The 25,648-nt window shown below is 38.5% G+C and overlaps 1 pseudogene; it reads left to right on the top strand.

The window, feature by feature from the left end:
• LOC139457898 (scavenger receptor cysteine-rich domain-containing protein DMBT1-like) overlaps nucleotides 1–22,435 on the top strand; it is a 78,839-nt pseudogene extending 56,404 nt beyond the window's left edge.
• Nucleotides 22,436–25,648: the final 3,213 nt, after the last annotated feature.

The following is a 25,648-nucleotide window of genomic DNA, read 5'->3' as shown; positions in this document are numbered from 1 at the left end:
CATTGCCAGTGGAAAAAAATGTGAGATCTTCGACTCTGTGTATAAGACGACCCCCCTTCTTAACCCCCTCATTTTAGGTACGAAAAACTCCCCTTATACACAGCGATATACGGTACATCGGGAACCCGGGTTAGAATATGACCTCAGGACTCTTGCTGGTCATACATGGCAACTAGACTGGATTGGTGGGTCAGACACAGTGGCTTTGTTGAATGCGTGCAGTCATACCCTGACAACGTGGGACTCTGCTCATGATATAAGTCACTCGACCTCAGGACTCTTGCTGGTCATACATGGCAACTAGACTGGATCGGTGGGTCAGACACAGTGGCTTTGTTGAATGCGTGCAGTCATACCCTGACAACGTGGGACTCTGCTCATGATATCTCACTCGACCACATACAGATTTACAGAATAGCAGAATACTGCTGATTGCTGATAAACACATGCATTTAACATGCTAAACTAATTAAATGATCTGTCACAGCACTTCAGAATTAACTGACCATGTTCCGTTTGTGCATGCCTTATTTCTTAATGTAAGAGCTTCTGGAGAGAAAAAAACCTGGGAAGAAAAGTCTGCTTAACTCTTCCAACACCGCAGGCCGGTTATCCGGCCAAGAAGCATCGAGTCCCCAGACACCGCAGGCCGGTTATCCGGCCAAGCCGTAGTCACGTCAAAACAGAATATATTTTTATGGACCTACCTGTGATATCATTCATTTATTAAATCTATCACATTTCACAATGTCTGAAATACGTATTCCATTTCAATTTATCATTTTTTATCGATAAATTAAAAAATTATTCACTATTTCCTGCGATGTTATTGAAAATAAAATTCTCGGACACACATTCCGACAACGGGTCCACATCGAAGATGTCAAAGAGCAAAATAAAGACGTTTTAAAAAAATCTTTAAACATATTATACAAAGTAATAAATGAAATCAACAAAAATATATCTAAAAGTAATCAAACTTACATCTAAGTTATTATTTCCATCTTTTCGTGCGATCGCGTGTAATGTAAGTCAAATGACATCTCGGCTTTCGTCGCCTCGAATTCTCGGCTCGGACACGATGTTTAATGCAAAAATATATGCATGAAAAATCTTTGTCACAGCTCGTAACCTAGCACGATACATTCACGAAGTTCCATATTTTTAATATATATCGTGATTTCCTTCTTAAAACGTTCAGAATAACACGATTTAACAAAAATCTTTCGCCAACTTTTGAAATTTATCAAACACGAGCTTGGTATCACAGCTGTAATTTGATTGGCTGCCTTAGGTCACGTGCTCAAAATAGACCAATCACGAAACTTGTTGCAGATTTCGGCAAGAAAGCGTCATTAGAAACCAATTTTAATCCAATGAAATCGCTTGTTATAACTACGAAAAAAAACAGGCGATGTTACGAGCAGGTAGATGAAGGAATAAGCTTTCCAGCGATGTGTCAAATGCCATTCTTCGACGAATGTGCTTTTCACACGAAGCCTCGAAAACGGGGGTATTTCTTCATGTTACTGAGCGGACAGCCGCTGTTATCGGGAAATGGGTGATGATATAGATACTGTTTATAATTCTTTTTAAAATGATTTTCAAGCACGTAAACAATGAAAATAAAACAGAAATAGGTAAGTGGATTTTATGAAATCTTATATTTGCCGAAAATAGTCAAGTTTTCGCTTCCTTGGTCCCTAATCTGGACGTTAACAACGTGTTAGCTTATATTTTTTATTTACAACAAACTTAAATAAGTTCTAAATGCATTATTTTAAATAATGTGAAAAACATAACTTTCATATTTATAAACCATGGGATCAGACCTTTCAAATGGTGTATAACATGTAGTAGCAAATATATTTTACAAGCAGATATTTTCTTTGATAAATGTTGGCTTCATCTATCACACAAGAGTCTCTGGGAACTCGGTGTCCCAGCAGTAAACACTTCTGGTTGACTGGTGTTGAAAGAGTTAAGGAAGATTTTGTGTGAAACTGAAATGTATGATATATTCTTTTTAGTGCAGTTTTGAAATTGTGTCTCATATGCGCATTATGTTTTCCGGTCCAGTCCACATTTTAAAGAACTTAAAGTTAGGTTATAGTGGCATTATTTATATTCTGTCAGAGACTGAAACGAATATAAAACATTTGTATTGTAAACTACTCAACACCATTGGTCATGTACCCTGTCTGAGTTGCAAGCTCCTGGTTATACAGTATAAGTAATATACATGAATGTATGTCCCCCGCCGTGATATTGCTGGAATATTGCTAAAAGCGGTGTAAGACCAAACTCCCTCACTCCTGTTCAAGGCAACAGTAATCAATACATTTAATGCCGGTGAACAAAATCAAACCAAATTCCTTAATGACAGAAGTAAGATATTCAGCGCACATTATAAATTCCAGGTTTAGTAACAAGGTCATAATAAACCATTAGATTTATATAGCTACATTAGCACAGTGTTAATTTGACTCCTGATTGAAATAAAACCAGACAGTTAGTCAAAGTGATATATTGAAGATTTACACAGTGTGCACACTGGTTTTTATGTTTATACCTCCAAAAAATCAAATACTTTTGAAGTCAATTATTCAAAATAAATCAGTCCACAATGATTACTTCACAGGCTTTTTTTCAATCATTAACATAAAAAGCTGTTGACAAAGAGGTGAAATCAGTGACTTCAATCAGCGCAATAATGCAACACGAACCCTGCCCACTCAATTATCAGCCAATCGGGAAACAGTAGTCTGCTAGGTGTCTGAGGGCCTTATTTAATTGAACTTAGTGGAAACAAACTCAAGAAGAAAATTGCTTGGTTAGCAGGGGTCCTGAAATGGTCATATGTGCCGGACATTTTAAAAAACAAACAGGGTCCAAATAGGGCCTAATTGATGAGCGTTATCGTATCCTTTCAGCGAATTCAGGTGAATAAACAGGTATAACAAACTTGGTCAATAAAAGTATGAAATTTGACATAAAACAATACTAGACATAATGATTTACCATTTTAAATGTATTTCCTGCTCTCCAAGGCATTGTTTTATATGCAGAGATAAAGATTACCACGTGTATTTTCTTGTAAACTAAGCCAGAAATAGCAATCAGATGACTCACGTTTCCTCCCAATCTACCGGTGATTCAGTGAAAAGGTACCCAATTATACAACTTCAAAGAATTTTTATGCAATGGTCGGAAAAAAATATTTCTGAAATTATTATTTTATCAGGAATAATATATTCTAATATCGTGTTATTTTAGTTGCAGCTTCCACCATATATACTTAAAATTATAAGAACCATAAGCGTATCACTTTGGTACAGATAGTATGCAGGATATTTTTTGACGTATGGAACGATTTTGACCAGTCACCGTAAGGACTTCCCGCGCTACATGTATTTCGATTGCGAAAACGTTATGGTTACATTTATAAGTTTAACTGCCTCAAATATGACTTTTAGCGAGTCATGATACGTGATATTTATGATATGTGTATCCATTCTCTTTCAACTAAAGTTTGTTTCAAGGCGTCAATAGCGGTAATCTGACCGTGGTTGCTGTAAGTAACGGTGAGTTGTGCGATCTACCGATCACTTTGCATACAATTTCGCCGAAATTATTGTAAACAATTAATAACATATATTCCAAACATTAGTCCAGATAAACAATGAACAATTTTTTTATTACCAGATATCATAATAATAGGATTAAATTGCAGACTTCAGTTCGGATTTATTGACTGGTATTTCCGGTGTTACGTGACCACTGTGATCAGCTGGTAATGTTTTCTGAGATGGAGAAAACATCGCGTCATTGGAAAGCTTGAGTTTCTTAAAAATGTTAGTAAATTTTGGGAGCCATGTTTTACTACACTATAACCGAGTAAGTGCTATATTGAAGCGCGCAATAACGAGGGAACACTGAATGTAACCACTTGTAATGTGTGTGAAAAGTCGTACTAAAATACACTATTTGAAGGGGGCGTGGCCTAAATGCAAATGTCTGATTGGGATTTAAAATTTTCGGGACCCCTGTTGGTTAGCCAATCAAATGCCACCAGGATTCATGTTCAAGATCATAATATTGTTCAATCTACACTGTCAAAGTATGTCATGACTTGCCGTATGTATGTGGTTTTGTAGACCAAAGCCGCGTTAGGGTGATACACTGCAGACAGGTATCATCATGGCTACAGCTGCCAAACAGCAACATCTGGATAAACATCCTCGTAATCAGCCATGATAATTTGACAATTCTGTTGAAGTGTGTGTACCAAGTCCCTCAACTGTAGTTTTGCAGCTGGCGAAATCCTGGTAGGCCTGTCACAATCTCAGATATGTGTGACGTCATTATTTACCGGTATTGGACCAATCACAGGACTGAAATGGGTATTCAGCTGATTAAGGGAATCCCTTCCATAGTCATTCAATTCTTCTCGTGAATCTAGGAAGTGAGATGGGTTTAGGACTTTGTCAAGACAGACAAGTAAGGGTCAGACAGACTGTCTTCGGGAAATCTGGCATGTAATGTAGTGCACAATTCATCAATGAGACTACGAAACACGCCGTTTGTGATGTTGTCAGTAAACGATTGCTCTTTTTCTGCAGGTGTTTCTAGCAATCCTTGCAGTGAGTCACAGGTTGAGTTCAAAATTGGCATTATCGTGCCGAGTTTCAGAATTTCTTTCTGAAATATTGTGACAAGTTTGTCCATATGATACAACACAAATGATAGCATGTAGGTTGTATAAATGAGTACCGTATTCAACGTATTAAGTGCCCGGGGCGCTCTCAAAATTGGAAATAGTTGGCTCTTATTAGAATATAATTTTGGTGAGAACAAAAACAGAGTTGAAAAATTGTAAATTTCGTACAGTGGTTTATGCTGACAGCCTGAAATGATTCAAAAGAAAAGTATGTACGTACCATACACGAGAGATATATTTTCGCAAATTTAATTGCCCACAATTAAGGGTGCATATAACACACGAGTGAGTATTATACACGAATCAATAAGTCTTGTGTACATTGATCAATCGGAAGGGGTGCTAATTGGGATTGTTCACTAGCAAATTTATTAGCAAATATCGCCATGGGCGCTTATTAGAGCGGGGCGCTTATTACGTCGAATACGGTATATTTTTTTCCTTTTTCTGGATGTTTACTGGTGCACCATTATTTCGCTCTGCTGTTTCTTCTATTTCCATGATAAGTGCAGACCACTTATCTTTCGTCTCCTCAACAGCCCTACCCACGGACAGCCAACGCACACTGCAAGGCTGTTTTACACTTGAAAATCAGAATCAGAAGAACATCAGACAGTTCACGTAATCTGGCGTATCTCGTTGCTCAGTATTTGTTACAGTTTTGTAAATGTTATTCAGTGTTTCTCTGTAATTAGCGATAGTCTTGGATACTTTGGCTGCATCAAGGAATGCTGAAGCCACCCTATGGGTGATTTAGTGCACATAAATCATGAAAAGGCTCAATTGTGATTGTAAAGGGTGTGTTTAATTTTTCTCTTTTGATAGGCTGATTGTTAATTCAGTGGCTAGATGTCATGTTTTTTCCAGTTACGTTCATTGGTAAATACATTTATAGAGAATTGCACAGTGTTAAGGAAGAAAACTGTGGACGGTTTCCGTGACTCAGGGATGTTTTTTTTTATAGCAACACTGACATTTTCATTTATTGTGTTAATTTAAAAAATGATGTGTATTCGTTTCAATTTTTTACAGGATGCTGTTTATGCAAATTTGACTTCATTTCCTTTAAACCATAGTTTGAAATGAGACAAACAGTCACTATCGATTTATTTTTCTCTTGAAGAAATTCACTCTTGAAATGGAACTTTTAAATTTGTTCTTTTTCATTTAAAGGAACCGTGCACAGAGGCTCCCTATGTACTATAAGTTAATATCCAATATACTCAACTTGAACTGTAGAAATCATATATACTGTTATGAATAACATTGGGTATAAGTTGCACAGGTTGCAGGGTTAATAATAACAACTCACGTCTGAGGCTGAGTAGTCAGAGTAGAATTCAGGAAGGACCAGTGATATTTCCTTGTGGACTGCCACTTTTGCCATTAACCAGATGGCAGCTCTGCAGGAGATCCTTTTTATGGACAAGTGCAAAGTAAAATTTAATTTGCTAGTCATCTAAGGTGCTGCAATTCACTGTGCCAAAAACTTATAATTATGACAAATCCTTCTACCTCCATTACGTCATTGCCATGATCATGTATTTTGGCTGCAATCAGGCTTTAACTAAATCTTTAGTTTAGCTAGTTCAGTTATCTACTTTATTCAGCCAAATTTGGAACTTATCTTCAGTAAGTTGGTTGATTGGTTGATACTCACGTAAGTATAAAGTTGATGTTGTGAGTGTGAGCTGTCATGGCTTCCTTTACCTCTCCCTCTTCATGCAAGTTGTGTGGTCATTATATGATCATGGGAGATCCTCATCCTTCCTGCTGGAAGTGTAGATATGTCTTTTGCTCTGCAGAGATGATATGTGAGCAGTGCACCTCCCTCTAAGCTAAGAAGTAAGTGAACATCCCTGACACTCAACCCAGCCAGTTGTCTCTAAAAGTCATGACGCCTAAAACTCCTGCTCTGGGTGAACTGACCCTTGCCATCACCATAAGTTTGCTGGAGCAACTTTTTGACAAGCAGGTTGGCAATAGAATAACTGAGGGGTAATAACTGAAGTGTCGTCAAGATGATCAGACTAAGAAGAATCCCCTGGCCAAGAGGCCTCGTGGGACAGACACATGAGACTAGCTCATCAAATTCATCATCAACTCGGACTGCACGGTCAGATGGAGCACACAACAACACAACACAAACTAGTCATCGGGGTAGAAGCCCCAAAGCTTTACTCATACGGGCAGTCAGGTACAAGTACAACTATCCACGGGGAGTCCAGTGTCTTTGCCAACCATGACAGAACCAAGCCGACCACCACATAGTCCAGATTGACAGCACACTCTCTCCTAATTACAGAGCATCATCCCTTATAGGGCCATCATGGTCACTGCACGGACCCTGCTTGATCTTCTTAGAAGCATACAGTTTCAGCAACAACCACCAGACAGGATACAGCGCTTACCACCAGTAACACCAGCAACTTATTGAGGGACCAATGTCATCGGACCTGTATCCTTTCGGAATTATTGGAAAATCTCTACAATCTTATGTCCTGCTAGAACTAGGCAACCTAAGACAGAAGAAAAGAAGTTACAATAGATGCCAGAACACACTGGCTGTCATGCCCCAGCTCTGTCCCGGCATGTTTATGATACTCTTCTGCATGTCATTCCACCACAACCGGAATCATACGAGAGTATCAAGGGAAGCACACTGCGATCCATCAGGATGGATCAAGTTGGACTTATGCTTGATACCATCGTCCGTATGCAGGAGGACACATCAACCACCCAAGATGGATCCAGAGGCTACAGCTACTGTCACAGATATGATCTAGTGCTGTCTCGGATCATACTAAGAGGATGGTTATGTAAGAACCCATCATGGCACCCAAGGTTTTTAATGACAAGCTCAGGGAGATCATTGATGAAGTCTGTCAGGATACAACAGAACGGTTTCAAGTATCCACGATAAACTTGGCAGTAAAGGCCCATGGATTGAACCATCCTTTCCGTGCAAGTGTTGAAGAGAACCGGCTCAGGAAGCATGGATGTAAGTTTGTCCCCTTGGGGAAGGATTCTTTACAATCCAGTCACGGAAGGGACATATCTCAGTCTACATTGGAGTCCTCACATCAGCCTGACTATACACAACGAGGGAATAGCCGAAGAAGTTCCACACCAGTAGGTCAGGGAAATCGCAAGTTCATTCCCAACCATCCCATCATTTCCGATCCTTTTAACCTGACTATAACTATAGACTCCAATCTACGTCTACTGACTTTCAACATAATGCCGACTCCAGTTGAGTGGGAGAGCGTCTTTTGTCATATGCTGGAAATTGGCAGCACTTCACGTCCAACCACTGGATTCTTATTTACAGGTCACCGTCATATTGATGAATGTGTCATCAAACAACAAACAAACAATTTTATTTGATGCTACCATAATAATGGAACCTATTACATGCATGGTATACACGACCCCTGATGATCCAGGTTAGAATTTTTTTTCAGCAGCCTATGCTTGCTGTAAAAGGCGACTATGCTTGTCGTAAGAGGCGACTAACAGGATCAGGTGGTCAGGCTCGCTGACTTGGTTGATGCATGTCATTGTATCCCAATTGCGTCATGATTTCACTGGCTTGACTGGTCCAGACTAGATTATTTACAGACCGCCATCATATAGCTGGAATATTGCTGAGTGCAGCGTTAAACAACAAACAAACAAACACAACATATTTACAAGAGATGGGCAAGATAGGGTTCTTCCCTCTCTTGTTATGTGCAATCAAGGACAACAGCATAAGTAATTCAGTACATTCATAAGTAACTGGACATCATCTGGTGTATAATCGATGGTGGACAGGGCTAGAAGGCATACTGTATCAATTTCTATAAAAAATAATTATGATATTCACTTAGGCAGGCCCATTATTTATGAAAAGCAGGAAGTATCAAACACATGCATTATGAAACACTCCACAGCGAACTCGCATATAAAGTGACATCGCAGTTGGAGATGATTTAGTCATACTGGATGACTGAATATGCAGGTGTCAAGGGTGTGTTGTGAGTACATGTGGACAGTACGATGACTCACATCAAGATGAACCATACACGTAGCTGGATACTGTATCTCTCTGTCGTGTGTTGCATTCTCGTTGGAAAACTTCATAATGCCGATGGTAAGTGAATGCTCATATGTTCAGTTATAGTAATGTACTATAAAGAGAGGTACATTTTTGCATCCTTAACAATTGTATCCACCCATTGTGTTTGTGTAATTGACATATTACATAAAGTTTCAGTGTATTGATGTCAGTTACATTTCATCTTTAGTATGGTGGCCTGTAACAAAACAAATCTGAATCAGACACACCGGGTGTTAATCACACGAGCAATGACCGATGTCATCTGAAGCTGATGACCCCAAACCTGTCATTACCACCCAATCCACTATTTTGTGTATCTTACATTCTGGATAAGCCATGGCAAAGTACTTTTACTAGTTTGATGATATTATTGGGGATAATGATGTTTAAAATGCTCTTGATAACAGTGAGTTACCTCCCTTCACATGTAGCAAAGAGGAAAAAAACACTTCACTGCGATTATAGTTAGTGAAAGCTTTAGTTTCTGTTTACTGACGTTGATACCTTTGAAGTGTTACTGCTTCTGCATTGGTACAATCAAGCCATCTTGAAATACTTGTGTATTTTGTGTTAAGATAAAAAAACGAAAACAACTTCCTTATTCTTTGTGCAAGTGCAAAGTCACCGTGTCACTATAGTAGCTTTCAGTTGGTGCCAATGTATTAGTATTTCTAATGAAAAACCTTATTCTTTTTGTCCCTGGCCGACATACCTTTACTTGAAGCGGGGACATAGTATTGGGCTCTGTCTGTATGTCCTCATAGTTGTTGTTAGCAAATTATCTCCAGAACCTCTGCACGAATATGGTTCAGTGTCTGTGCCAAGGTATCTTAGAGGTGTTTGCAGACCCCTGTTGATTGTGATGTTGTTGACTTTTCTTTAAAGTTCATGGGAAGCATTTGTCCAATTTACTGCTTGTCAAGCAGGAAATCTTCAGAACCTCATGATGGTGTCTTAGGGATGTTTGTAGAACACAGTTAATATTAGTGATCTTATTTTCTAGGTCACAGAAAGCATTTTACCTATTTTCTGTTTGTTAGCGACTTTCAGTTTGGTTCAATGTCAAGGACATTGACTTATTGTCATCTAAAATGTCCCATAGATTTTTAAAAATTTGTTCATGATGTAGAAGATTGCCCTTTCAAAAGTTGATAAACATTGTGACTATTTCCAAATGACCTCAGCCATCAGCAATTTGAAGATTAATTATTAAGATATCGGAAATAATTTCCATGGATCAGTCAAGTTGGTTGAAAATTTGTGAACCTATGGAATCCACTTCGGTGGTCACACCCCATCCATGATAATCATTGCCTTCAGTCTATAGGTAAATCCGACCTCCCTGATTCATTTTTTTACAGAGTTACAATTTACAAGTCTGGTCATTTCGCGTGACTGTTGTTTTATTCTGGTTTCCGTAACTGCTGTCAGCATTTTCAGATATCACTTATCCATATATTTAAGCATTTGGAAAAAATATCATGTCGCTCATGTTGAATGTGCTTAAGGGCAAGGTCTGTTTAGAACATATGTCCTGAAGAAACATTTCAGCAGCTAAATGACTACACTGTACAGATTTTATTCAATTCTTTTGGAATGTCCAAGAATAAAAGTGGCAACCTTGACCTCATTTAGGACAGTCGGCAGACCACACTTTATTTATTATTTCGTGGCCGGGTATATAGCAACGGAGTTCGTCCGTCAGTCCATCCATCCGTCAGTCCCTTATCTTCTCAAAGTAGACACATTTTCTCAAAAAGTCTTAGAGAAATGAAATTTACACATAGATGTTACTGGTCATGATCTGAAATAAGTTTGAAAATTGGTGTTGTAAATCTAATTCTTTTACAGAGTTATGGGCCTTGCTCCTTGCTTTTCAACTTGGTGTAAATTGCGTGAAATGGGGACAACTTTTCTCAGAAACTACTGAAGTTACATGAATGAGTGTTTGCATGCTTATTAGTGGTGTAACGATACGGCGATACAGTATTGTATCCCGATGTACAGCCCACTATACGATGCATCGATTTGGAAAGCATGTATTGCGATACATACGATATTTTCATAACACAGTTTTACTTACTGAGTATAGTTACTTGAGTATAGTGCCCACTTTTTTTTTCCAAAAAAAACAGCTGTGCAGGAGGGGGTGCGCATTATACACAAATGAATGAGTTTTGATGTTTTTTCCCCCATGGAAAGACATTACCGTGAGCACGTAACACCGGAAATACCATGTCAACAAATCCATTCTGAAGTTCGCAAATTATTCAGGTAATTACATTGTTTGGCTATAAAAAGTGTTTTTTGTATATCTGGACTTATGTTCGTAACTTATTTCATTAATTTTATTCAAAATTCCTTTTAATATTGTTTTAATTAATTTTGGCAAAATCGTGTGTGAAGCGATCGGAAGATCGCACAACTCACCGTTATTAACAGCAACCACGGTCAGATTACCGCTATTGACGCCTTGAAACAAACTTATGTTGACAGAGAATGGATACATATATAATAAATGCCATACTGTGACATGTTAGAAGTCATATTTGTTTTTGTTGGACGATTCTATGTCAACACGTAATTCTCGCGATCACGTGCACGGGAGCCTTGACAGTGACTGGTCAGACTGGTTCCATGTAAAAAATAATACCCGGAAATAGCGATCAGCTGCTTCGCTAAGGGTTAATATTATTTTTTTAAATATGTTTAGTAAAAGCTGCATCTAAATGAACAAGATATTGGAATATATTATTCCTGATAAAAAAATAGTTTCAGATACAACTCTTGCCGACCCTTGCATTAAAATCCTGTAAAGTTATATCATTGGGTGTGTCTTGACTGAATCAGCGGTAGATTCCAAGAAAACGTGTGTACAGCTGATTGCTGTGTCCAGCTTAGTTTACGAGAAAATACACAAGGTAATCTTAATCACTGGATATAAAACAATGCCTAGCAGAACAAAAAATACAATTTAAATGGTAAATCAACATGTCTGGTGATTTTTTATCTCAAATTTTTGAATTTGTACTGACAAAGTTTCTCATCAACCTTTTGTTTGCCGGACTTCGCTAATTTTTATCTGCGCATAATATTCAAATTTCTTTTTTTCCAAAATATTGACACTGCTAGAGGGGGGTGCGCATTATACATTGGTGCGCACTATACTCAAGAAAATACATGAAATACGTTTAACAGTTTCAAAGCCAGTTTGTTGTTTCAGTAAAACATACTGTATTGCTGAGAATTTGCTATAACAGTTAAATAAACACCTTATATCTTCTTCAGCTGTACTTGTCACATCTTTTAGAGAGCAGAAAGACATCAACTTGGCTAAGCTTGTACCAGTAAACACTGTATCCTGATACGTATTATATCGTGACCCCTGTATCGTGATAAGTATTGTATCGCGACCCTCCCGTATCGTTACACCTCTAATGCTTATGTAAGACATACTTGTCAAGACTGAGTTCGGAAATTGGTGTGTGGATTATTTCTTTACAGAGTTACGCCCCCTTGATCCATGATATTTTACTTGGTGCATGTGCTGAAGTTAGGTTTTGTAAGAGATACTTATAAAGACTGAAGTTTTTTTTCCAGAGTCGGGACCTTTTGTGTGTATTGATTTCACATTTAATCATTTTTTCTGATGACATAAAGTGGCCAAAGTGGCTTTTTCTTCTGAAGGCTCCATAGGACTCTTTTTTTATAGTCTATGTTAAAGGAGAGGCACAGGCCACCTAACTGTGGATGCTCATGCCTATAATAAAAACGACATAAGAGTGGATTAAATGGCCGAGGGTGTGCAGGTACTACAGTGATCCCTCGCTACAACGCTACCTTCCGGGTCCAAATAATTGATAAGCGTTAAAGACGATCAGTGGTTTAGCTGAGGTGGAGTTGTAGGTGTAGTAGATGACCAACTAAACAGTACCTATAAGGTCATTTATAGATTTGATCTTGGGATAGGATAAATTGTGAATTAGTCGGAATTCGTCTGTTATCTTACCTGAGTGTTGAACGTGGCCTGGCTGCTTCTTTGGCACCAGACCTATGGGGGATACTTGAACATTGTCCAGGGGGATGCCCTTGAAGGGCCCCACCATCCTGCGAAGGTGACCTTAGCATATTGGTGTAACCAGGGTACCATTTCATTGAGATCTACTGGGGAATGGGCCATTGAATTTACCTGTCTTGGTAGCTGGTTTGCTGTCAGGGATAGTTTGGTTGGGCTTGTATGGTGTCTGTTCGACCCCATGCCCTCAAAAGCAGGTCCTAGAGCTGGGGGAATTTCTGCCACACTTACCACATTTGTGAGCATACTTACAGTTGTGCCTGCTACAACCAAACTTCTTAAAGTCCCAACATACCTTACTGGCGATGTCCGCCTGTGTCATTGTGACCCATCCGCCTGACTCTGGTTGTTGTACCGGCTGTGTGACTATGTACTTCACCTAATGGTTTCCATGTAGGATAGCAACCCCTGCGTTGTGCGTACCTCAGAGTGCCTGCTAATATATGCGTGCGTGCGTGCGTGCGTGCGTGCGTGTGTTCATGCATACATACACATACATACATGAAAATGTGGAAAGCTGTGGATTATTATATATATATATATATATATATATATACACACACACACACATACATACATACATGAAAATGTGGAAAGCTGAATCCAGCTTGATTATTGATTGACAATGATTATTGTTCCATCCTCGTGGCTTTCCTCGGTGTTCGGTAGTAGGGTGCCTAGATTGACAAAATCGCCATGACAGATTTTTCCCTCATCGGTTGTTTGACATGTGCATCTATTCCATCTGCACAGAAGGATGGGGAATCCCTGTATATTATGTTCTGATTGTCTGACTAAGCCGCATCACTGGCATCCATGTTAAGAGCTTCAGGTATTCTCCCTATGGTGGGTGAAATGGCGGGTGAACTGACATACCTCTTGGTATGTGCTGACCAGGCTGGGTGCTGAATGTTCTGGTAACTGAAGTATTTTAACAAGTTGTTGGTTTACCTGGCTACCCGAGTTAATAGCCTGCGTGGCATTTGTAAGCTGTGCAGATTGCATGTTAATTGCGTTGTTGGGAGGAATTGTGGACATGCCACCTTCGATACTCCCGTTATTTGGAAACTCCCCATCGGCTGTGGCCTCCTGTACTATACATACTCCCTGGGTTTGTATCCAGGTTGTCTTTCCTTGCCTGCTTGGCACCCCTCATGAGTTGTGGTTGATGGCTGCACTTCTCTTGGGAGGCATCACGGAGAGTCGAGTTGATGAAGGCGGTACTGAAATGGATGGTATTCAAAGTGTAAATCGGCAAATGAAACACGATTGTGAACAAAGAAAACAAACAAAGTGAGAGCAATTAGATATGGCGAAACGTGTGTACTTGAAGAGAGACGTTGCACGAATGGCTATAGAAGATGGAACAAAGGAGGGGTGACGCTTGTGCCCTGGGCACGGAGCAGGGTGCTGACCTGGGTGGGGGGTGGGGGATTGAGTTACAGCAGTACTTAGCCCATGGTTTGGATACATGCGACAAAGCCACTTTGTAGTTAGTACTAAATGTAATTATATTCAATACTTTATGAACAAACAAAATTCTAATGTGCCCCATGGTGGGGGATAGTGATAACGCTGTTTTCTTCTTGTGATATTGACCTTACTTTCAGGGCCTCAGTTAGCATTTTGATTGATTTTGGAGTTTGTGCATAGTTGGTAGCGAATATAATTTGGAAACCTACAGTTCTATCTGATTATTATCAGGGTATGAAACTCCCAAAATTTTCAGCCAGACCACAGGACTGGCTAGCTGAAATACTTGCCAGCCCTGACCAAAACCTGCCTGCCCACTATAATCATATGTTTCTCAGGATAATTTAATTAAAACTTTAAATCGAATTCATTGAACATGAAGTAATGCAAGAAAAGAAATAGCAAACACTTTTTAGATCAGATTTGTATTTGATATCCTAGAATACATCATGAAAATAATGCTTATTTTTAGAATATTTTTACATATGAAATATAACGCGACCGTCAGGCAGTCCGAGATGAAATCAATCCGTCTGGCAGGCAGGTATTTCAAACACTGTTATTATGATGACTATTTGATTCTTAAGGAAACCTGAATTTTATTTTGGAATAAAGAAAGCAAATGTTTCCAGTATGGAAATGTGAACCCAGCGTGTTATATAAAAATCCCTCTTTTTAGAAGAGAGAAGCCAACTAAGGGCCACAACAACTTTCAGTGTCACTTGGCCACCTGTTCTTCCCCTTTTATTACTGGGTAATTATAAAGAAAGTTGTTCCTGGTCACTGCTGCCCACTGCTGCCCAGAGTTGTTCATTTGGGGCAGTAACTGATAAATTATGACTATTTTACTATTTATCCGTTGTGTTGATTTACAGATTTTTAATGTGACAGACAGACATTTTATTAATTATAGAGGCCATAGCCTTATGATACAGCCACCATGCAAATACAAGATCAGCATAGGTATATGGTGCAACAATATATCCATTATACATTACTTGATTGTTTGTAGTGGATGCAATGAAAAGTATATCGGAAAGACAGAACTTAAATTAAAAAGAAGAATGAATCTTCACCGTTCCCAAATAAAGCAGCCACACAACGCACGATTCCACTCAGTAAACATTCAGTAAATGTGGAAGCAGCAATTTTTTTGTTTTCCTGCTATATAAGCAAAATTTTGATCATGAACTACATTGTTTCAAAAAGAGCAACATTTCATTCATAAATACGCGCCTAAGTTAAATGTATGGGCGTAAGTTATTTGTCCATTGTCACCTTGGTATTGTGACGTCATAGTTCTCCTAAATGTTATGACGTCACGTAACTATATGTTACTACTTCATGTCCGTTATTCAGTTATGGCCTGATGAGACTCGTACGTGGTACAAGTTGAAAGCACTAGCCAATTAAAACTGTGTTTAATCTTACTCCACTTATTCAATTATTACTATATTGTGCCTGAGAGTTAGAACTTTACTATGCTTTAGTTACTCAGAGAAAATAGGACCAGTGTTATATATCAATGTTTTCAGAGGTGATAGTATCAAAAAAGTATTTAACAGAAACTTTGCGAGGCACTTAGAAAATTGAGAACTAAGTAAGGATAAGATATATGGATGAACAGCCTCTTTATTACAATAGGAGCGTATCAGTTGGTGATTTGCTCAGTGTCAGTGGGCTGGTGGCTTACAAATGAAACTTGCCTGTATTGAAAGTTGAAGGTCGGCATTTGTAAATACATGCAGAGTAGATAATCACTTTTCTCAGATTTAAAGTATCACCGAGATAGCTCTTGCTCTCAGGTAAGTGAGTCACATATCAATGTCTGATTCAAAATTGTCAGTGAGGTAATGAAATTTTCTACAACAGAGTCGGGCAGCTAGGAATTAGGTTCACCAATCCCTACAGGATAGTTACTAGTCACTGGATAGCCATCAGGCAGCTAATTCGAACACTGGATGTGCTGTGATGTGTCACATCACTTACTGGATAACAGTGTTAGAACCTACACCTCAACGTAGATTCCTATTGTAACAAAGATGTTGTTCATCCATATATCCTTACCTCATTGTCCCCCGCCGCGCAAAAGTGCGAATCGGGGGATGTAGTATTCACGACCGTCCGTACGTCCGTACGTCCCACCTGTTTGTTGCCGCGATATCTCAAGAACTAAACACTGGATTGTCTTCATATTTGGAACTATGGTGTTTATATAGACTCTGCAGACACCAGTCGGTTTTGGTGACCTTGACCCCATTTTCAAGGTCACAGCAGGCAAATCTGCTTTTGTAGTTAGAAAACTGTGTTTCCGCGATATCTCAAGAACTGATCGCTGGATTGTCTTCATATTTAGAATTATGGTGTATATACAGACTCTGCAGACACCAGTCGGCTTTGGTGACCTTGAATTGACCTCATTTTCAAGGTCACAGCAGGCAAATCTGCTTTTGGAGTTAGAAAACGGTGTTGCCGCGATATCTCAAGAACTAAACACTGGATTGTTTTCATATTTGGAACTATGGTGTATATACAGACTCCGCAGACACCAGTCGGTTTTGGTGACCTTGACCTCATTTTCAAGGTCACAGGAGGCAAATCTGCTTTTTGAGTTAGAAAACGGTGTTGCAGCGATATCTCAAGAACTAAACACTGGATTGTTTTCATATTTGGAACTATGGTGTATATACAGACTCCGCAGAAACCAGTCTGTTTTGGTGACCTTGACCTCATTTTCAAGGTCACAGCAGGCAAATCTGCTTTTGGAGTTGGAAAACGGTGTTGCCGCAATATCCGAAGAACTAATCGCTGGATTGTCTTCATATTTGGTACTATGGTGTATATACAGGCGGGGGACATTTCGTCACTTTGTGACAAATACTTGTTGAACAGAATTTGATATAAGATGTCTTCCAAGTAGGAATTGTTGAGAGCAGTTTATCCCTCACACATAAGTAGGACATGTAATTCATCCTCTTTACACTTTGTTATTTGGTGATTTAACGACAAAAGTTTTCTGCATTAGTTACAGTTTCATATCTTTCCTCAACCTTGTATATTTTACTCTTTACTTTACTATCAATCATGCTGGAATTGGCGGATAAATACCTTTCCACATTTAAAAGTGATTATCTTCTGTTTTGGACCATTTTTTGTATTTATACTTATTCACACACTACAATAACTTGTTTTTAAGTTCACAGATTTCTCTAATTTCTTCATAAAAAGGTACGTTGTAAACATGCCATACATTCAAGCCTTAATGTTTCTTAGCTTCAGGATGCGGTGGGCGCTACACAGGCTCATCTGGCTCCATCTCCTCACCTAACTACCCTGGCAATTATGGCAACAACCTGCACTGTACCTACATCATTGATGCAGGAGAGACACTGGTCACTCTTGTGTTTGAAGATTTAAGATTAAATTATTGGGATTATGTCGAGGTACGTGTTGATGTTATTTTGTTTAAATTTATGTTAGGTATTGTGCACTTTAATTTTAAAGTAATTAGAATATGGAATGAAGCATGCAGATAAGTGTACAAGATTAGTGAATATTTTAGAAAATACTTATACAGACAGCAAATAGAACATAATACTGATACAATACTGATATGAATGACCCTATTCTCCAATCATCAATAAGAAATTTGAAAGGCTAATGATAACACAATCAAACAGCATCATGTTTGTCAATGTTGGTGAATGGATATAAAGAATGTTACATCTTCATATTGTAGGGCTGCACGGTATTACTGGTATACCGGTAAACCGCAATATGAAATTGAAACAATTATGTATCGCGATATGTTTGTGATGTACTGGTATATTGACAATGATTTTGTGTTTTCAAATTTAATTTGCTTAACTCTTTCAACACTGTAGGCCTGTAGATCATCTTTACCGACCAAGAAGCATCAAGTCCCCAGACACCGTAGGCCGGTAGACCGGCCAATCCATAGTCATGTCAAAAAAGTACATAATTTTATGAACCTACCTGTCATATCATTCATTTATTAAATCTATCACATTTTACAATGTGTGTAATACGTATTCCATTTCAATTATCATTTTATCATTTTTTATCGATAGATTAAGAAATTATTCACCATTTCCCACAATGTTATTGAAAATAGCTAAGTGAATTTTATGAAATCTTATATTTGCCAAAAATCGTCAAATGTTTGCTTCCTTGGGTCTAAATCTGGATGTTATGAATGTGTTAGCTTTACATCTTTTTATTTACAACAAACTTAATTAAGTTGTAAATGTATTATTTAAATAGTATGATAAACATAACTTTCATATTTATAAACAATAGGATCAGACCTTTCCAATAGTGTATAACATACAGCAACAAAGATGTTTTACAAGCAGATATTTTCTTTGATAAATGTTGGCTTAATCTATCACACCATCTGCCCGAGGCAAGAGAGTTAACTGACTGTAAAAGTCCAGTTTCCAGCCTTGCCGAAGTAGGCTGGTATCATGGAGTCACATTTTGTCTGGGCTAAAGAGTCTATGCCAGGGGTCCGGAAACCGTCATATGCGCCGGACATGTCCGATTGGGAATCTCAAATGTCCGGTTTAAAATATTGCTTACCGGACATTTAAATTTTTCTGTCCGGACATTTTAAAAAGTATTGTCCGGACATTCTTAAATTTTGACCGGACATGATCAACAGTTTGTACTAAGCAATCTCTGTCTGCAGTTGTAACACAATGAAGATTATCTACACTGACAAGCTTTGTTTGTTTTGATTGCTGTAAATACATCGTACCTACATGATAGTCCAATCGGTCAATCACTGTAATAGGCAATAAACTGAGTTGACACTGATTAATCGAGGATTTATTACTGAGAACATCTTGTTAATTTGAGTGTAATATGTTTTTACAACTGTACATAAATACCTTGCATCATCGATGTACCTCATTATCCTCACAATGCTACGATACGTAACCTCAGACAAGAAGCGAAAGCGTGACGACAGCGAGTCGAGCGGATCTGCCAAACCCTCGAAGTCTGAATGATCATTTTGTTAGTCGTGGCTAACGACTTTCACTTGGTTGACATACAATGAGGATTTGCAGATTTTATTGTTTTCAGTAGCTAGTCGTATATTGAATCTTGATTGACCGCCATTTTGCTTTCTGGGACGATCGATATCAAATTTTTTATGGTCAATAATTAAGTACAGATGAAAAATTATTCAAATAACTATTGCTATCAACGATAGTTTAGGATTTATGATTATATTATCTGTCTTGTTTTTAAATAATCTTTAGTTTAAAAAAAAACTTTCCCAGTGAGGTCACGTGACAACCAAATATGGGATAATAGTCTCGATCCACATGTTACAACGCGTACACTTGAGCAGACTCATGAATATTAATTAGACCGTTCACAACGTTGACAGATCGTTATTATAACAGAAACAAACGTATGTTTTCCATATATATCTAAAATGATTTTATTTGTTATTAATTGTCCGGTGAATTAAACAATTTAAATTGAAACAATTCATAATTCATCATATTATGAATACGTAACAACTTGTAATTTGTGTGTAAAAAGTCGTACTAAAACACGCTGTTTGAAGGGGGCGTGGCATAAGTGTAAATGTCCGATTGGGGTTTTAAATTTTCCGGACCCCTGGTCTATGCATAGTCCAATCAAAATTGCGCAACGAAATCGAAATCCGGTTCATAAACTGTTGTGCAGATTTCGGTCAATTGCATGATTTGCAAAGCATGTGCACTGCCAACTCGTCAACAGATATTTTCACAATATAGATCTTGAATATCGATCAGATCATCTTGATTTTGCTTTATACAAATGCAAGTGATGGAGTCTGATTGGTCCACAGGAGAGGCTTAGAAGGGACATAACTAGTAATAACCACTGGTGGGGCTACGATCAAGGCCAGGAATTCCAGCCTAGTTCAGCACAGCAGGAAAAACTTCTGGTTGACTGGTGTTGAAAGAGTTAAAACAACTGATATTGTCAGTCTTTCTACCTACGATGTCATTGTGATTAAACTGTGCGAACATCTCTTTGATAAACCATTACAAGCTTACGTTACCACAAAGACTGGACCCATATACATAAATACCTCCATTTCTTCCTGAAGCTAAACGCATCCATGATATCACTGAGTCTAGAGCATATACAGAGTGAGATCTTTCTATAATCCATACAATAAACTAATGTTCATTCATTAAGATATTGATGGGTGTTGGGAATATTTATGATTTAACACACACATTTATATACAGTTTAGCAGATTATAATACCGTATATCGCTGTGTAAAAGGCGACCCCACGTATAAGACGACCCCCCTGTACACGCCTTAAAAATCAACCCAAAATCCTATACTCCATGTATAAGGCGACCTGGAATGAAACACATCACAAGTCTGACTGATATACCGTTAGAAGATTTAACGTGCGCTTGCCGACTGTAACGTATTTCGCACACGGACATCACAAGTGCGCACACAAACCTTATATATGCAATAAAAATATGTTTATCTTGCGTTGTTTTTTTCTACAATGATAGGTTGCGTGTGTAACTCCAGCACACGTCGCCATTTTGTGTTTACACGGTACGACACCAAATTGGTGCCCGTAAAATAAAATTCATTTATGAAGTAATAACATATAAGAGACAATGGTGAGTAATTTAATCGCCAACAATTAACTATGTTGTAACTAACTAGGCTTATGTTTGCTTCACATTCAGCATGTTTATTCCACAATCACTTGTACACACCGTCTCCAACACTTGTTAATACAACTGTAAAAACAGCGGGAATTGATTTCAGCTTCACCGGTTATCACATGTTAGGTCACATGTGCAATATGCAAATGCTTACCGATACTTCCGGCTCTCGAATTACAGATGTTGATTGTTTTACCGTGTCAGGTGGTTTGACAATCTGCATCGAGGCGAGGGTCATTTCAACTTTATTTGCAGAAATTATTAAACTTTATTCAAGGAAAGAGATACAAATCATGTTTATGTATGGAAATAGTTATTGGAACAGTTATTTAGGACGAAATGCGAAGTTTTATTGTCAAATGCTGGGCTGGCTATCGGACGCCGGTTGACATCGCCAGTGGAAAAAAATGTGAGATCTTCGACTCCGTGTATAAGACGACCCCCCTTCTTAGCCCCCTCATTTTAGGTACGAAAAACTTGCCTTATACACAGCGATATATGGTTATATGAATATCAAAATTCATCACCACTTGCCAAGTTCACTAAAATGTCACCAGTGGGAAGTTGTCACAGATAGACACGAATGCTATCCATGTCTGATCTTCTTTTACCATGGAATGCATGAACTGGTTGAGTGACTTCTTTCCACCACACAAAAGAAAACACTGCAACATAAATGTTTTGGCACACTGTGATGTTAAATACCTTGGCAGTCTCCTATGTCTGACGGGATGCCTCTGAAGAGGTAGTCTGGGCACGTCCTGGACAGGTGTGCTATCATTGGAAATAATTCTTACAAATACAAAACCTTAATTACATCAATGCCTGAAATCCTCTGTTTTGGCTGTAATAACACTAAAATCTTTAGATTTTCAACAAGTCCTCGTCACTGTCTATAAGCTATCATCATGTTTGAGACCTAACACAGGAATTTGTAGTTATTATTGGTATTTTTATTTGTGTATAGCTGTGAATTCATGTGGACCGTTCAAATTGTTCCCAGTATTTAATTTTGAGATGTCTCATTGTCAGAGTGTCTGCCTCGAGAATTCTAGACAATGTCCTATACTAATAGAAATGTGGCGTAAAATAACAAGCGAAAAAGAAAAACAGATAAATCCAGAGAAATCTTCATTTCCTTGACCTACATGATGTAGATTTACATGTAATTACTCCATTTGTAATCTGCAGGTTTATGACGCCTCCGACAACCTCCTTGTCCAGCTAAATGGAGACAGACGGGGCTACATTGTCCAGTCAGCTGTCTACTACCGTGTTGTGTTTACTACGGATGAATATTATACCTGGAAGGGATTTAAGGCTGTATGGACAGGTATGTAGATGTGTACTTCCATGATATTTGCTTGCTTTGTAATTTGTCTCCATTTACTTCTTATCACTTCTATCACTTCACTATCCCCCTACCATGGGGCACATTAGAAATTAGTTCATATACCGGATTCGACGTAATAAGCGCCCCGCTGTAATAAGCGCCCACAGCAATATTTATTAATATATTGGCTTGTGAACAATCCCAATTAGCCCCCCTTCCGATTGATCAATGTACACAAGACTTATTTATTCGTGTATAATACGCACTCGTGTGTTATATGCACCCTTAATTATGGGCAATAAATTCGGGAAAAATATATCTGTCGTATATAAACATTTCAGGCTGTCAGCATAAACCACGAAATTTATCTTTCAACTTTTCCACCAAAATAAGAGTCCCTATTTCTAATTTTGAGAGCGTCCTGGGCGTTTATTACGTCGAATACGGTAGTAGTGCATATACATGGAGAAAGGGAGACTAACTTCAGAATCTTTTTTATACAAAAACTCAATCTTGACAACTTCACTGAAACTTCAATGTGAAAATATTTAAACTCACTGTTAGGAAGTAGGCTGGTTCAGATGCCGTTTGTAAATTGTGGTTTGTATTTTTCTTCACAATAATTCACCATATATATACCTTGTACAAGTTCCTTTGTCAAGTGGTATGCATCTCAAATAGGTAATTATGGTATCGGTTCTTTGACAACCATGTGCAGATCTTTTTTTTAGAAAATTCAACATAGCACAACAATTTCAGTATTTGGTTAATATGAGTATAAAGTTTCATAGAAGATATATTAAAAGAAATATGGATATATGATCCAGAAACAACCCATCTGGTTGTTAAGGTACGCCCTGGTAATGAAAGAAACCTGAATTTTGGTAAAGTAATAAAATATTAAATGGTTTCCAATTTATGCTCTGGAAACTAAATGTGATTGCTGAATGGACAACCAGACTCATGGACAGATAGCACCCATTCCTATGTGCCCCTCTCACTTTGTGGCAGGGGATAATAAAATAGGTCTTTGTCGGGTTTTCAGCACCTTTATTATCCCCCGCCACGTAGTGGAAGGGGGATATAGGAATGGGTGCCGTCCGTCCCTCCGGCCGTCACATTTCGTTTCCAGAGGAGATCTTGAAAACCGTACCATATTTCTTCACCAAACTTGGCACATAGATAGATCTCGTGGTGAACTGGTGCCTTTTGATAGTTTGGGATTTTTAAAAAAGTTATTTTTTGAGTTTCCATGGCAACGACTTTGATTTAGACTGAAAATGGCAGTAGTCCTCGTTTCCGGAGCAGATCTTGAAAACCGTACCATATTTCTTAACCATACTTGGCGCATAGATAGGTCTAGTGGTGAACTGGTGCCTTTTGATAGTTTGGGATTTAAAAAAAAATATTTTTTTGAGTTTCCATGGCAACGACTTTGATTTAGACTGAAAATGGCAGTAGTCCTCGTTTCCGGAGGAGATCTTGAAAACCGTACCATATTTCTTCACCAAACTTGGCACATAGATAGATCTAGTGGTGAACTGGTGCCTTTTGATAGTTTGGGATTTTTAAAAAAGTTATTTTTTGAGTTTCCTTGGCACCGACTTTGATTTAGACTGAAAATGGCGGTAGTCCTCGTTTCTGGAGCAGATCTTGAAAACCGTACCATATATCTTTGTCAGACTTGGCACATAGATAGGCCTAGTGGTGAACTGGTGCCTTTTGATAGTTTGGGATTTAATTTTTTTTTATTTTTGGAGTTTCCATGACAATGACTTTGATTTAGACTGAAAATGGCAGTAGTCCTTGTTTCCGGAGCAGATCTTGAAAACCGTACCATATTTCTTCGTCATACTTGGCACATAGATAGGTCTAGTGGTGAACTGGTGCCTTTTGATAGTTTGGCATGTTTAAAAACAATATTTTTTTAGTTTCCTTGGCACCGACTTTGATTTAGACTGAAAATGGCGGTAGTCCTCGTTTCCGGAGCAGATCTTGAAAACCGTACCATTTTTCTTCACCATATTTTGCACATTGATAGGTCTAGTGGTAAACTGGTGCCTTTGGATAGTTTTGGATTTTTTTTAAAAGTTATTTTTTCGAGTTTCCATGGCAACAACGTTGATTTAAACTGAAAATGGAGGTAGTCCTAGTTTCCGGAGCAGATCTTGAAAAACGTACTATATTTCTTTACAAAAAGGCCCAGTGAACATAGTTCACAGGAGCTAATGCATTGCACACACCCGACATGTCATATTGGTGGGGGATGTGAGTATTTCATGCTTGTTTCCTTATAATATATCCCTTTTGTGTTGATATGACATGACACTAAAGTGTATAATTCTTGCGAATCCTCTACCTCTATAACATGTTTGCCATAAATGCTGTATTTTGGCTTGAATCACACAAACTAAAATTTTCAGATTATCAACAGACTTCGTCTTCACTGTCAATTACACAATTAGTTGTTCCCAATATAGCACTATAGCAACCCAAGCTATGATGTGCGTAATGGCAGGAACCTCACTTCTTTCCTGTGTGTGCTAGAGTCAACACCTCTTGTTATAGTTGTAACTACCTATCACTTGGTATTAGTCACATTAACCTTAGATTGTTCTATGTTTTCTTAAAACAGACATATTAAGTCAATATTATTATATCAATAGCTGCTTATTATAGTGACGATCCTACTCACGTAAGTATAAGGCTGATGTGAGGTGTTTGTGAGGTCACAATGGAGTCTCCCACTTCTTCTGCTTGTAAGAAGAGTGGCCATTTTATTGCCACGGAAGATCCATCAACTGACAGTACCCAAGCTGACCACTCTGACTGCACGGGACTGTCCAACTGACTGAGACAAAGATTACATCATGGGACAGTCCAGCTGTTTGATGGAGGACCATCATTCCCGTAAGGGCTCCGTTATACACAGGCAGTGATCACAAGCTGCACGGACCTTACTTATAGCGAAATCTTGGCCACCAGCAGATGATGAACCGCACGGGGAACATGTTGAGTGTATGGATTATGACAAACATCCACCCCTCCCAGGAGTTACCCACGGTCATTCTGAGGTGGAATCGGACATATGTGAAGAGGTTAATCCAGACATTCAATGGACATTGGCGCTTATATCAACTGGTTTGTCGCCGGAATCAGGCACATCATTCCACTGTTGCAGACATCATATGAAGGCATATCCGGAGAGACTTGTATGAATA

Source organism: Haliotis cracherodii, unplaced genomic scaffold, assembly GCF_022045235.1.
Source record: "Haliotis cracherodii isolate W230 unplaced genomic scaffold, xgHalCrac1.p SCAF_12, whole genome shotgun sequence".
Lineage (NCBI taxonomy): Eukaryota > Metazoa > Mollusca > Gastropoda > Lepetellida > Haliotidae > Haliotis > Haliotis cracherodii.
This window is presented reverse-complemented; position numbering and strand designations above follow the sequence as displayed.